Source organism: Acinonyx jubatus, chromosome E4, assembly GCF_027475565.1.
Source record: "Acinonyx jubatus isolate Ajub_Pintada_27869175 chromosome E4, VMU_Ajub_asm_v1.0, whole genome shotgun sequence".
NCBI classification, from domain to species: domain Eukaryota; kingdom Metazoa; phylum Chordata; class Mammalia; order Carnivora; family Felidae; genus Acinonyx; species Acinonyx jubatus.
In genome coordinates, this window is record NC_069395.1 from 35,892,221 (window position 1) to 35,905,505 (window position 13,285).

Sequence of the window (13,285 nt, forward strand, 5' to 3'; positions counted from 1 at the left end):
TTCAAAGGATCTCAGGATCTTTAGCTGGACTCTGTGTACTCATACCCTGTTCCCTAGCTTGGCTCTTTGAGTTACTGTGAACTTGTCCTACTTCATAGTGGTGTAATCAATCTGTTTAACAAAATCATTTTGTATTTGACAATAGCAGTTTGTTGATTTTCAATTCTTTTTTTTCTAGGCATTTTCCCAAAGACCCTGAGTTTAGATATGTTTTTCATATTCCATTCCCATGTCCATTTTATTTCCAGCAACAAAGATTTTATAAAAACACACTTAACAAGCACTATTTTCCATATTGAAAAAAACTTTTAAACTTTCAGTGCTCTTAAAACTGACAGAAATTAACGTTGTTACGCTATCCAATCTCTGCCTTTGAATCCTTAGTTCCATAAATTAACCGGGAGCCTTTTTTAGTTAACTTTTTTTAAGAGTACAACACCAATGCCCAATTTCCCTGGTTTAACTTTTTTTTTTTTTGCAAGAGTTGCCTCTAGTGAAACACAATGAAAACATGAAACATTTCTGCTTAAAATAAATAGGTTCATAATTGAATCTAAACTAAATCTGAAGAACTTGTATCCCTTCCCAGTACTTGCTGCGGAATTCATCCCCTGCCCCCGGATATGTTGGGCTTCCATTATTAAAACATTTAAGGTTGAAGGGCAAAAATAATAGACTTGCTTATGAGTTTACTCCAAAAAAGTGATATTCGTTTGGGTCATGGCTTACTGTCTTTCACAGAATTGCAATTGATATAAAGTGAAATTCCAGAAGAAAATAGGCACATCGGCATTCCGACTAGAAAATCATTAAATTCTATGTAATCATTGCAGAGGAATTCAGGTATATAATTGCAATTTGGTGTAGTAACTCTTTTGACATCCGGAATGCAAAATAATATTTAAGTCAACTCTTTCTTCCCACAGATCATCAAAATATTCCATGGTTCCCGTTTGAAAGTAAAGGTCTTCCCAATTTAAAAATAAAAAGTCTCAGTAAATATGTTAAAGATTTTGCTTGATTCGTATTTTTTAATGAATTATAATAAAATCATACACTAAATGCTTCTATGCAATTAAATGCCAAATAAACAACACATTATATAAGGAATCTCATAAACATATTAATTAGAGGAAAAAACGAAGGCGCATACTATGTTGACATATCTAAGAGAAGACTTTCCAAACAAACCTTTTAAGATAGAAACTGCCCGCTGTTACCAAAATCCATGTTTTCCTCTATTGTGTCATATGATCACTTTACATTTCTTGGCCTCCCTTGAAATTAGAAATGGTCATATGACTGAATTCTAGCCAGTGGAATATGAGCAAACAGGATGCGCACCAATTTCCAAGAGGCTTTTTAAGAAATAAATGTGCCTTTTGCATGCCTCCTTTCACCTCCCACTGGCTGGATACAGAGGAAACAGAAAGCCAAGGAAATGGCAAAGTCACGAGTTAGAACGATTCTGGGTCACTGAGTCACCTCACAGGAAAGAGACAACCAGATATATTTGCCTTGGAATGTTAACATAAATAAGAAGAAAACCCTCCATTGTATTTGAGCCATTACACATTTTAAAGTCCACTTGTTACTACAAATGATCAAAACCAAAACAAATTTTGGGACCTTCCCGGGAGGGTCTGTGAGAATGAACATTTGCAATATGTTACATGGGCTTAGCAGCAGGCAGAAACTGGAACCCATGGTATTCAGGGGCAAAACGTTTGATGGAACAGTTACCTGCTACGCTTGGAAGGGGGTCATGTGATGACTGAACCTGTAGTTCAGGGGAAATGAATGCAAAGAGCCAGAATAACAGCTTATTCAAGATGTTTTCTGCTGAAAAATATTACAGGAAAGCACTAAACTCAGGCAGGAAGTATATGATTTTCATGCAGAGATTGAAGGGAATGGAGAGAGCCCAGAGATTAAGTGCCTTGGGGGCTTAAAACGTCTACTGCTTCTGAACCCCAAATACTAAGACAAAAGACCAAAAGTGGCATTCAGTAAGCAAGGCCTGTCAAGACTGCACAACTGTGGGGCTCCTGGGTGGCTCAGTTGGTTAAGCGTCCGACTTTGGCTCAAGTCATGATCTCACGGTTTGTGGGTTCAAGCCCCACATCGGGCTCTGTGCAGATATGCTCGGTGTCTGAAGCCTGCTTCCGATTCTCTGTCTTCCTCTCTCTCTGCCCTCCCCTGCTCGCACTTTGTCTCTGTCTCTCTCGAAAATAAAATAAAACATTAAAAAAAGAAAAGACTGCACAACTAAACAAAGGGACTCACCATGTGGCAAAGATCAGATTTATTTAGTGTTGCCTCACATTCAGAGCAACCTCAGGTAAACTGCGTGTTCATGAAGCATGTTCATGAAGCATGTTCATGAAAATTGTTTAACCCCCCAGGAAGGAGACATGTAGTTCTCAAGGCCTGCTTCAAATGAAATCATAGCATGTAAACTTTCTCAGAAGCTAGAGCAGGTGGCCACAGAGATAATGGATAAGGCAGGATAGATCCAGAGTAAATAAAAAACTATTCTAGAGAGAAGTAGGGGTTTTCACTGCTGTGAATCGATGGCTGGTGTATGTTTCTCATTATTCCCCTTTTCAATTGAGAATTGTGATTGTATTTAGCCACTCTTGCTCTACATTATGTATTTGGTGGAAGTTGGAGAGCAGGTTAAGTTGTCTTTAAATTCCCAGGTCACTGAACATGATGAAAAGGAGAGAGCGTCACCAGAGATATGGGACTTGGAAAACATTGCAATCACCGGATGGGACTTGAGGATGTCTTCCTTAGGGAAAATGTAAGCTGTTTAATAAAATCTTTGTTCTCGGGGTGCCTGGTTAGGTGTCCGACTTTGGCTCAGGTCATGATCTCAAGGTCCGTGAGTTCAAGCCCTGCATTGGGCTCTGTGCTGAAAGCTCAGAGCCTGGAGCCTGCTTCGGATTCTGTGTCTCCCTCTCTCTCTGACCCTTCCCCCTTCATGCCCTGTCTCTCTCTGTCTCAAAAATAAACATTTAAAAAAATTAATAAAATCTTTGTTCTCCTCTTCCTGGAGACATGCTACATTTCCCAGCCTTTCTTGCAAATATTTGTAGCTATGTGACCAAGTTCTAGCCAGATGGAATGTGAGTGGGAGTAATAAGCCTCATTTGTAGGCCAAATGCCTCCTTCAGGGTCTCTTTCCCTATCCCTTAGCTGGTTGCAGATGATGACGAGTGTCCAAGGGGACGGTGGAGCCACAAAATGAAAGGAGCTTACATCCTAGAATCACCTTCCCACCAGCCAACAGTTTCTTCAGAAGAAGTGTTACACGGGCAAGAAATGAACTGTGTACTTGAGCTATTACCGATTTCAGGTCTATTTTGTGCTTGCAGCAGCACCTACCTTAACACCAGTGAGTAAGTTCATGGTTCCAAGCCAGCAACTAAGACAAATGTGGTGGTGCTATGGCCAAAGGGACAAACTTGCATACAGTATGTGGAAGGACTATGTCTGACACCTGATTTGGGGGGAACCAAAACCAAAGAATGAGGTAGGTCTCAGGAACACCACCTGCCACCACGACCTGAAGAAGTTATTTGTAGGAGCGCTTTTAAGGCTACTAAGAGTAATTCAAAATACTTGTCTCCCCAACTTGACCAAACTAAGAGACACAAGGTCACTAACTGTGACCCAAGAGATGAGATGGTGGGTTGAATGCCAGAGACGCAACTAAAACCTAGGCATCAAAACCTAGAGACAGAAGTGAAGCACTAAGAACATTAGAAAAATAACAGAGAAAAGGGAGGAAGAAATCCAGCAGCAAGTAAATAACTCAGCAGGATTAAGGCAAAGACGCCAGGAACATTATGAGAGGCAAGATGGCAGCCAGACTGTTTAAAAAATAATAAATAAATAACCTTGAATTCAGTCCAAACACTTTTGGACTCAACCCCATAAATGAGTGAGTTTAAGGATAGTCTGATGGATCAATTAGGAAGCTATTTTTTTTAAAAAATCCGTGTGTTTTAAAAATATTGAGTCACTAGATGTAGAGTATAATACCAACAGCCTTAGATTAGGTGGGTAGAGAGGGTTTTTTTTAAGTGAGATTTGTGAGGAGCAACTGTCAGTACAGAATGTGACTCTCGATCTTGGGGCTGGAAGTTCGAGCCCCATGTTGGGTATAGAGATTATCTAAAAAAATAAAATCTTTAAAAAAAAAGTGAGATTTGTGAGACTGTACAGGGAGAGTTTCTGGAATGTGATGAATGATTGAACTGGAGTGTGGGGTGACATGTGAAGGGATGGAATGAAATAGAGTGGTTTTGAGGAGCAGGTGAGAGGGGTGACACCACCAAATAAAGGAGTCCAGAGAAGAAGCTGTGCTGTTAACAAACGGCAGATGACATTGTGTGGAAGATATCGATGATTTGGAAACAAAAGGATTGGAATTTAGGAGAGAGGTAAAGACTGGAAGGGGTTTGGGGCATCATGCGAAGCACTGGAATGACTGAGTCACAGGAGCTAAGAGCCCACACAGCCTCTCACGGGACTGGGGGTTCTCAGTACAATATATTGACCTGTTCATAGGTCATGAAGCTTGTTCACAGCTTCATGAAACAGTATCCAGGCCAAAACAGACATTAATGAATCTGTGTCTGATAGAGTTTGGGCAAGGGTAGGGGTAGTGTTTTGCTTACTGTCTTTTTTTTTCTTTTTTTGGTATTTATTTATTTTAATTCCATACAATCATTTGGGTAGGAGGTGGGGGTGGTGTTTTGCTTTTTGTCTTTTTTTTATAGTTATTTATTTTAATTGCATGGAATCATCCAAGAAAGTTTATGTTTAATGTGTGTTATTTACCAAGGCAAGAAAAATATACAAGTACATTTTAGAAACACTTTCATAACCCCTGAAATGAAAAGATTTCTTGTTTAACCATGAAATTTGACTTATGAAACACCATAGCCTCTGTGATTTCTGGTTCATTAATTGATAAAACCTGTATTTCTGACACAGTAATAACTTTTAATAGGAAAACAATACTAAGCCAATATAAACTTTTTTATTTTATTATTTTTTAAGTAGGCTCCACACCCAGTGTGGGGCTTGAACTCATGACCCTGAGATCAAGAGTCACATGCGCTGCCAACTGAGCCAGCCAGGCACCCCTAAACTTAAATAATTTTAAATAAACTTTATTTTGGAATAATTTTAGATTTACAGAAAAAAAGAGATGATAATACCAGAGTTCCCATATGCCCCGCACCCAGTGTCTTCTGTTACTAACAAATGTAAGGTACATTTGTTATAATTAACAAACCAATATTGATATGGTATTAAGTAACTAAATCCATCATTTAATCAGATTTCCTTAGTTTTTACTTAATGACCTTTTTTCTGTTTCAGGGCATCACATTACATTTAGTCATCCTGTCTCCTTAGGCTCCTCTTGACTGAGAGTTTCTCACTTTTCCTTGTCTTTGATGACCTTGACAGTTTTGAGGAGTATTTTGGTGAGTATTTGGTGAAGTATTTTGTAGAATGTCCCTCAATTAGAATTCAGTGTTTTTCTCATGATTGGATTGAGGTTATGGGTTTTGGGTGGAAGACCACAGGAAGTGTCATTTTCAATACATTTATCATGCTACCAACATCAGTTATCACTGTTGACATTGACCTTTGATCACCTGGCTAAGGTAGTGTTTGTCAGGTTTCCCCACCATGAAGTTACTCCTTTTTCCTTTTGTATTCTTCAGTCTTTGGAAGCAAGTCTCTGTGTGCCCACTCTTGAGGAGTTACTTAAGTAGTTACACTCTACTGTCTTGAAGGCCAAGTATCTAGATATATTATTTGGAATTCTGTACAGAAGATTTGTCTCTTCTCCCATTTGTTTATTCAATTATTTATTTAATATCAATAGGGACTTACAGATATTTTATGCTTTGGGTGTGTACTACTATGTTTATTTCATTGTTCAAATTGTTCCACTTTGGCAATTGGGAACCCTTTCATTTGGCTCCTGGGTCCTTTTGACGTACCTCCATCACTGTGGGTGGATAATTTTCTTTTCTTTTCTTTCTCCTAGAAGTTTTATAGTTTTGCATTTTACATTTATGTCTATAATCCATTTTGAGGGGAAAAATTGAAAGACGTAAGGTCTGCGTCCAGGTTAATTTTTTGCATATGGGTGTCCAGTTATTTCACCACCATTTGTTGAAGAGACTTTCTGTTCTCCATTGAATTACCTTTGCTACTTTGTAAAAGATGATTTGATTATACTAAATGAGCCTATTTCTGGGTTCATTATTGTTTTCTATTGATCTATGCTTCTGTTCTTTCACCAATGCCATGGTGTCTTGATTACTGTAGCCTTATAGTAAGTCTTGAGTTTGGATACTCTGAGTACACTTATCTCTGTTCTTCATTAATGTGTTGGCTATTCTAGGTCTTTTGTCTTTCTATGTAAACTTTAGAATTAGTTCATCAATATCTGTAAAAGTTTGTTGCAGCTTTGACTGGGATTGGGTTGAATCTATAGATCAACTTGGAAATATTTTACATCTTAATTATATTGAGTCTTTAATCCAGGAAACAAAATATCTCTTCATTTATTTAGACCTCTAGATGATTTCTTCATCTGAGTTTTGTAGCTTTCTATATATAGATCCTGCACATACTTTGCTAGCTTTATGCCTAATATTTCTTTTCCCTGAGTGCTATTATAAATGGTAATGGTACTTTTTTAGATTTCAAGTTCCAGTTGCTCATTACTGGTTTTTTGGAAAGCAATATACTTGTATATTAATCTTGTGTCCTATGACCTTGCTGTACTCACTTATTAGTTTCTAGAGTTTTTGTTGTTATCAATTCTTTGGGATTTTATACATAGACAATTGCATCCTCTGCAAGCAAAGGCTGTTTTATTTCTTCCTTCCCAGTGTGTATATTTTATTTCCTTTACTTATTGAACTAACTAGAACTTCCAGTACAACATTGAATAGGAATGACGACAGAGAACATCATTGCCTCATCCTAATCTTAGGCAGACAGCATCCAGTCTCTCACCATTAAATGTGTTAGCTGTAGACTTTTGTAGATGTTCTTTATCAAGTTGGGGTGGTTTTCCTTTGTTTTTAGATTGCTGAGAGTTTTTAATCATGAATAGGTATCGATTTTGTCAAATGCTTTTTCTGCATCAATTGATAATGATCATGTGATTTTTCTTCTTTAACCTGTTGAAATAGATTACACTGATTGATTTTCTGAGGTTGATCCAGCCTTGCATACCTGGAACAAATCTCATTTGGTCATGTTATATAATTCTTGTTATATATTGCTATGTATTCAATTTGCTTATATTTTGTTGAGGATTTTTACATCTGTTGTAAGAAACATTGGTTTGTAGTTTCCTTCTTTGTGATGTCTTTATCTGGTTACGGTACTAGGGTAATGCTGGCTTCATAAATGTGGGTAAAATTTGTCTGTGAAAGTATCTGGGCCTGGTGCTTTCTTTTCTTAAAAGTTATTAATTATTGATTCTATTTTTTAATAGAGTAAAGCCTATTTAAATTATCTGTTTCTTTTTATGTGAGTTTTGGTACTTTGTGTCTTTCAAGGGATTTGTCCATTTCATCTAAGTTATCAAATTTGTAGACACAGAGCTGTTAACAATATTCCATTATTATCTGTTTCATGTGCATGGGAACTGTTGTAATACCCCTTTTTTCACTCCTGATGTTAATAATTTGTGTCTCTCACCTTCCTCACTCCCTCCTTCCCTCACGCCCTCTTTTTCCCTCTCTTTCTCTCTCTCTCATTTCTGTTCTAGCCTAACTAGAAGTTTATCAATTTTACTGATATTTTCTGAGACCATCTTTTGCTTTTGCTTTTCTGAATTCATTTCCTATTTTCAATTCCAGGGATTTCAGTTCAATTTTTATTATGCCTTCTATTCTGCCTGCTTTAGTTTTAAATTGGTCTTTCTCTAGTGTCCTAAGGTGGAAATTTAAATGATTGGTTTTAGGTCTTCCTTCTTTTCTACTATATGCTTTTAAAATCTATAGATTTCCCTTTAAGCATTGCTTTCATGTAGCCCACAAATTTTGATAAGTTGTATTTTTCATTTTCATTTAGTTTAAAATTTTATTTTTGCTTGAGTTGCTTCTTTGGCCCAGGTTTTATTTAGAAGTATGTTTCATTTCCAAACAAGAAAAGTATTGATTTTCAGTTTCTTGGCTTTTTGCTTTTGTTTTTGTTTTTTTTTTTTTAAGAATATGAATGACAGTGTCCAAGCACTACATGTTGGAGCTGAAACCAGAAGTCTTTGGAAAAATTTTTAATCACCTGGGCTTATTTTTCACCTGGAGATATGACTTAATCAGCACAGAGTTATAAGTTTTAAGTGACTTGACTCAGGTTATCTAGCACTTACTTAATAAGTGTTTATGTTGTTTTATTTCTTTATCCATCTTTTCATGCTTAACAAAGGAAATTGTGAGCTTTGGCATAGTAACTTCATATGCTTGAGGGACATTATTAAATCAGCAACTTTTGTTCTACATAATACTAGTCCCATCAATAAATCCCGTTTTCCAGCTTTTCCATCTTCTAGATCCTTTTGAACTATCCTAACTTCCTCTTACTCTGTGACATTTGAGCCTCTACACAATTATCTATAGAGAGTCAGAATGTGATAAGGGCTTACTTTATGACTCTATATTTTATACCACTTACCTTGCTTTTTCTTTATTTTTGAGACACAAAATGACTGTGAGGACTCAATTTTGTCTGTTTATAAGCTTTTAAGCAAAAGTTTTGTTTCAACAAAACAAAAATCTTGAGGATTATTTTTAGCCACGGGCAGTATTTTGCTATAGTTGCTCCTAAACAATCCAGTGCAGATGTTCACCCCAGTGCAGTTTCCCACCCATTCTGTTAACTGAAAGTTGCTGTCTGTTGCATACCATACACGTATGTAGATACCGAGAGAATTTGAAAGCAGCAAAAAAATGTTACACTCCAGTGGAGGTATGTTTTATATGCATAAGAAACTGCACCCTAGAATATTTATTAAGTATGGATACCAACTTCACAAGTGACAGGATTTCAGACTAGAAGCATGAGTATGAGAGAGAGTGTATATTTGTGTGTGCATAAAGTCTTCTTTGTGGGAGTCTTCATAATTTACAGAGGACTTTAACCATTTATAGTCTGAATCTATACTGTCGCTTTTGTGATATCAGGTTTTTTTCTTATTTGATAGAAGTAAAATATCAAAGAAAACTATTTTTGCTTGGGCTTTGAGTCATTTAACAAATAATTATTAAACCCCTCCCATGTGTTTAAGACTGTCTCCATCTCAGGGGTGTCTGGGTGGCTCAGTCAATTAAGCGTCCGACTCTTGATCTCGGCTCAAGTCATGATCTCACGGTTTTTGAGTTCAAGCCTCGTGTTGGGCTCCGCTCTGTCAGCACAGAGCCTGTTTGGGATTCTGTCTCTCCCTCTCTCTGCCCCTCCCCTGCTCACTCTCTCTCTCTCTCAAAATAAATAAATAAACTTAAGGGGGTAAAAAAGGCTGTATCTATCGCAGGGATAAAAATCCAAATAACATATGGTTCTTTCCCAAATGAAGCATGTGTTCTGACAGAGGGAAACAGACCTGAAAAGAAGGCAAAGAAAATAATCATTAAAGATGTAATGGTTGAAGTCTGTAAATGATGCCAAGAGCTCAGAAATGCTATAATGGTTGGTTCTTCTTTGGGACGGGGACACATCAAAAAGAATTCAACAAGGATCTAATACATGTATGCAATCTAGAAAGGGAAATAAACATTTTCTGGGGAATTGGGATGAAGGGGTAGCTGATTGAGCACAGGCATGTAGACATAGGCAGCAAATTTAAAACATACACAAAGTAAACAGAATAGAAAAAATTGCATGTACCACTCACCCAAATTTAATAGTTACCAACATTTTGTCACTCTTACATTATCTATATATTCTACATACATATATCTACATTATCTATATATATACATATTTCCCACACTCCCTTAATTTTTTAATTATTTTTGAGTTTTTAAGGTAAAGTTTACATACATTGAAATACACAAATAGTTGTATAATTTTGACCAGTGTTTGTACCTTTATAAACACACCTCTATCACACCATCCACCATTTCCATCCACTAAGAGTGTTGTCTTGTATCACTTCTTAGTCTCACTCCAAAGCAACCTCCAGTCAATGTATTCATCTTACGTTAATTTTGCCTTTTCTCGAATTTCAAATAAATGGAATCATACGGTACATACTCTTCATTTCTAGCTCCTTTTGTTCAGCATAAGATCTTTGAGATTCATCTGTGTTGTTGCATGTATCAGTGCTTTATTCCTTTTGATAGCTGGATAATATCCCATTGTATGGATATACCACAATTTCTGTATCCACTCTCCTTGTTCGTTTCCTATTGCTGCATAAGAAAGCACTGCAAACTAAGTGGCTTAAAAAGCTCCTTGAATTCACTCATGAACCTGCATTTTGTGGATGGCATGGAAGAGAGAGCGTCTTCCTGTTCTATACAGCATCAACTGGGGTGACTCAAAGACTGGCGGTTGCTTGATAAATAGAAGCCAGAATCATCTGAAGACTCATCCACATACCCGGTGGTTGGTGCTGTCATCTGAGACCTTAGCTGGGGCCTTGGCTTCCACAAAGCCTGGCAGTTGGGCTCCAAAACAAGCATCACAAGAGAACAAGGCAGAAGTGCATGGCATTTTTATGAGCTGCCTCAGCAATCATGGAGCATCACTTTCTTCCTACTCTTTGCCATCAGGTTTTAGGTTCTGTTTAGGTCCTTCATTTCCTTTCAATGAAGCCCAGGCTTGCAGCTGAGTGGTTTTATCAGACTTTTTGCCCATCGAAGGTTAAGGGTCCAATGGCCTCTTTCATTTTGTACCATCTTTCTTCCTTTCAGTCCCAGCAGTGGCTTTTTCTGTATTAATTTCCAGTCCACTCCATGCAGTAAAAGCCTCATCACAGATCTCTTTAAGAAAAACCCTTCTCCATTTAGGAACCTCTGTGAGAGACATCCTCTCAATGAGATGACACCCTACGATCTTAAGAAAGATTTTTACCTGTTTGAAAAGGTTTATAAAGCACCATCTTAAGTATGTCTGAGGTCTTAACAAAGAATTTCAGTCGTGACCTTAGCTTCATATTTAGACCACATTCTTTTTTTTCGGAGCACCATTAATTTTCCCAGAAGCTATTTCTTAATTTGAGCATCATTCACCATCTGGAGAGGCTGAAAATGAGAAACAGCATACCCAGCAATTCCTGGCTCCTTATAAATTTAATCGTTCTTTCTCTTACCTCTTTTCTAATGTGTAGCCACTGAGAAGTCAGGTAGCAATCCCAATACTCCACCCGCAAATCTCCTAAACTAGGTCATTGACTGCATTAGGTACATTGACTAGTTTCCATATTATGTAAGGTGACTTCAGGCACAACTCTTCATCACTGTAAAAGAAAGGTCTTCTTTCCAATAACATGTTCCTCAATTTCTTTTCAGCCCCTGCTGACAGTCTCTGGGGCCTTTAGGTGCCTGCAAATCCTCTCCTTGAGGCCCTTCCGGCTTCTGCCCACCTTCCAGTCCCCAAGCCAGTGCCACATGTTTTAGGTTTTGTTTCAGCTGCCGTCTACCCCTAGGGACCAAAATGTGTTCCAGATCTCTATCGCTAACAAACCACCCCACACTTGGTGGCTTAAAAGAACAACAATCATTTCTTTTACTCATGAATTTGCCACTTGGGCAGAACTTAGCAGAGACACCTCATCTCTGCTCCACACAATGTCAGCTGGGAGAACTCACTGACTGGAAATGATTCATGAGCGAGGGCTAAAATCATCTGAAGGCTCATTCACATGCCTGGTGGTTGATACTGTGCTGTCTTCTGGGACACCTATGCACGAACGCTCCTGGCTGGTTTCCAGCAGCATGGTGGCTGGGTTCCAAGAGCAAGTGCCCCAAAAGAACGAGAGAGAGTGTGTGGCCTTTGTATGACCTAGCCTTGGAAGTCACAGAGTGTCATTTCCTCCATTCTCTATTGGTTTATGTAGTGACAAAGGTCTATCCAGGTACAAGTCAAATGTAGCAGATGTGATAAAAGATGGCAGCCATCTCGAAGATAATCTACTACCCTACTGTTGAGGGATATGACTTAGCTTTAACCTGTAGTTTGAACTTGTATCTTATTCACAATTCTAGATTCTAAATGATATTTTTAGGGATTTCCCTAAGACCAAACCCATTTTCAAGGAACAGTAATTAACATATTTTGAAGAATGCAGTGGAGGCTTTCAAATCCTGAAAGAGTTTTTAAAATATTTTGAACAAAGGCATCATGTTGGAAAGACTGTTTGGACCTATATAGAATTCTAACTCAACTTTTTAAAGCACATGGTTTATATGCGTACATTTTTTTTTAAATTTTTAATGTTTATTTATTTTTGAGAGAGAGACAGAGTGCAAGCAGGGGAGGGACAGAGAGAGAGGGAGGCACCGAATCCAAAGCAGGCTCCAGGCTCTGAGCTGTTAGCACAGAGCCTGGCATGGGGCTCGAACTCATCAGCCGTGAGATCATGACCTGAGCCGAAGTCAGATGCTTAACCAACTGAGCCACCCAGGCGCCCCTATATGTGTAATTTGATGCATTGTCTCTGTTGACTGTTAGGTTATCACTATCAAGGAGAGAGTGAAATTTTTCCGGCAAGGGGCAGAAGAATTTCTGCTAATTTCAGACTAATGCCCCGATATCTGCCAACAATTTATGAGAACACAGTATTGTTAATTATTAGCATGCTTGATTTTTCTTTCCCATCAACTATTGTATACTTCCTGTGAAGACAATCCAAGATTATATAATAATCCTATTATATGCTTAATTATTCTAAGAGGTAGCCTTTTAAAAGTTGGTTGTAAGATCTCTTTTGCTAAACTCTGTATCTGAAGGAGAATATAACTGATACAGACTTTTAGGGAAATTCCCAGGAAGTACCCAATATATAAACCTTTCTGCTATATCTGAGACACCCAACTGCATGGAGAATATTCTATAGGGATAGAGAAGATGCTTCCTCTCTTGTAAACTTCTAACTATAAACATCAATCCTGAGTACATATTTCCTTGCCGCCCCTCTGCCATTTATATAAGGGAGAAAGGCAAGAAAAAAATGAACAATCATTGGAAATGATATGGAAATGTGGAAAATCAGTTGTGATTGTTTAGTCTCATT

General features: G+C 37.8%; 1 protein-coding gene across 2 annotated transcripts in view; it reads left to right on the forward strand.

Moving 5' to 3' along the window:
- Positions 1-13,285, forward strand: part of SYT14 (synaptotagmin 14) — a 260,002-nt gene that overhangs the window by 232,592 nt on the left and 14,125 nt on the right. The window contains exons 6-8 of one of the 2 annotated variants that reach the window (XR_008293364.1): positions 2,703-2,806; positions 3,202-3,404; positions 5,398-5,504. The gene's annotated coding sequence lies outside the window, so the exon portion shown is untranslated. The remainder of the gene's footprint in view (positions 1-2,702; positions 2,807-3,201; positions 3,405-5,397; positions 5,505-13,285) is intronic. The other variant, XR_008293365.1, reaches the window with a different exon arrangement.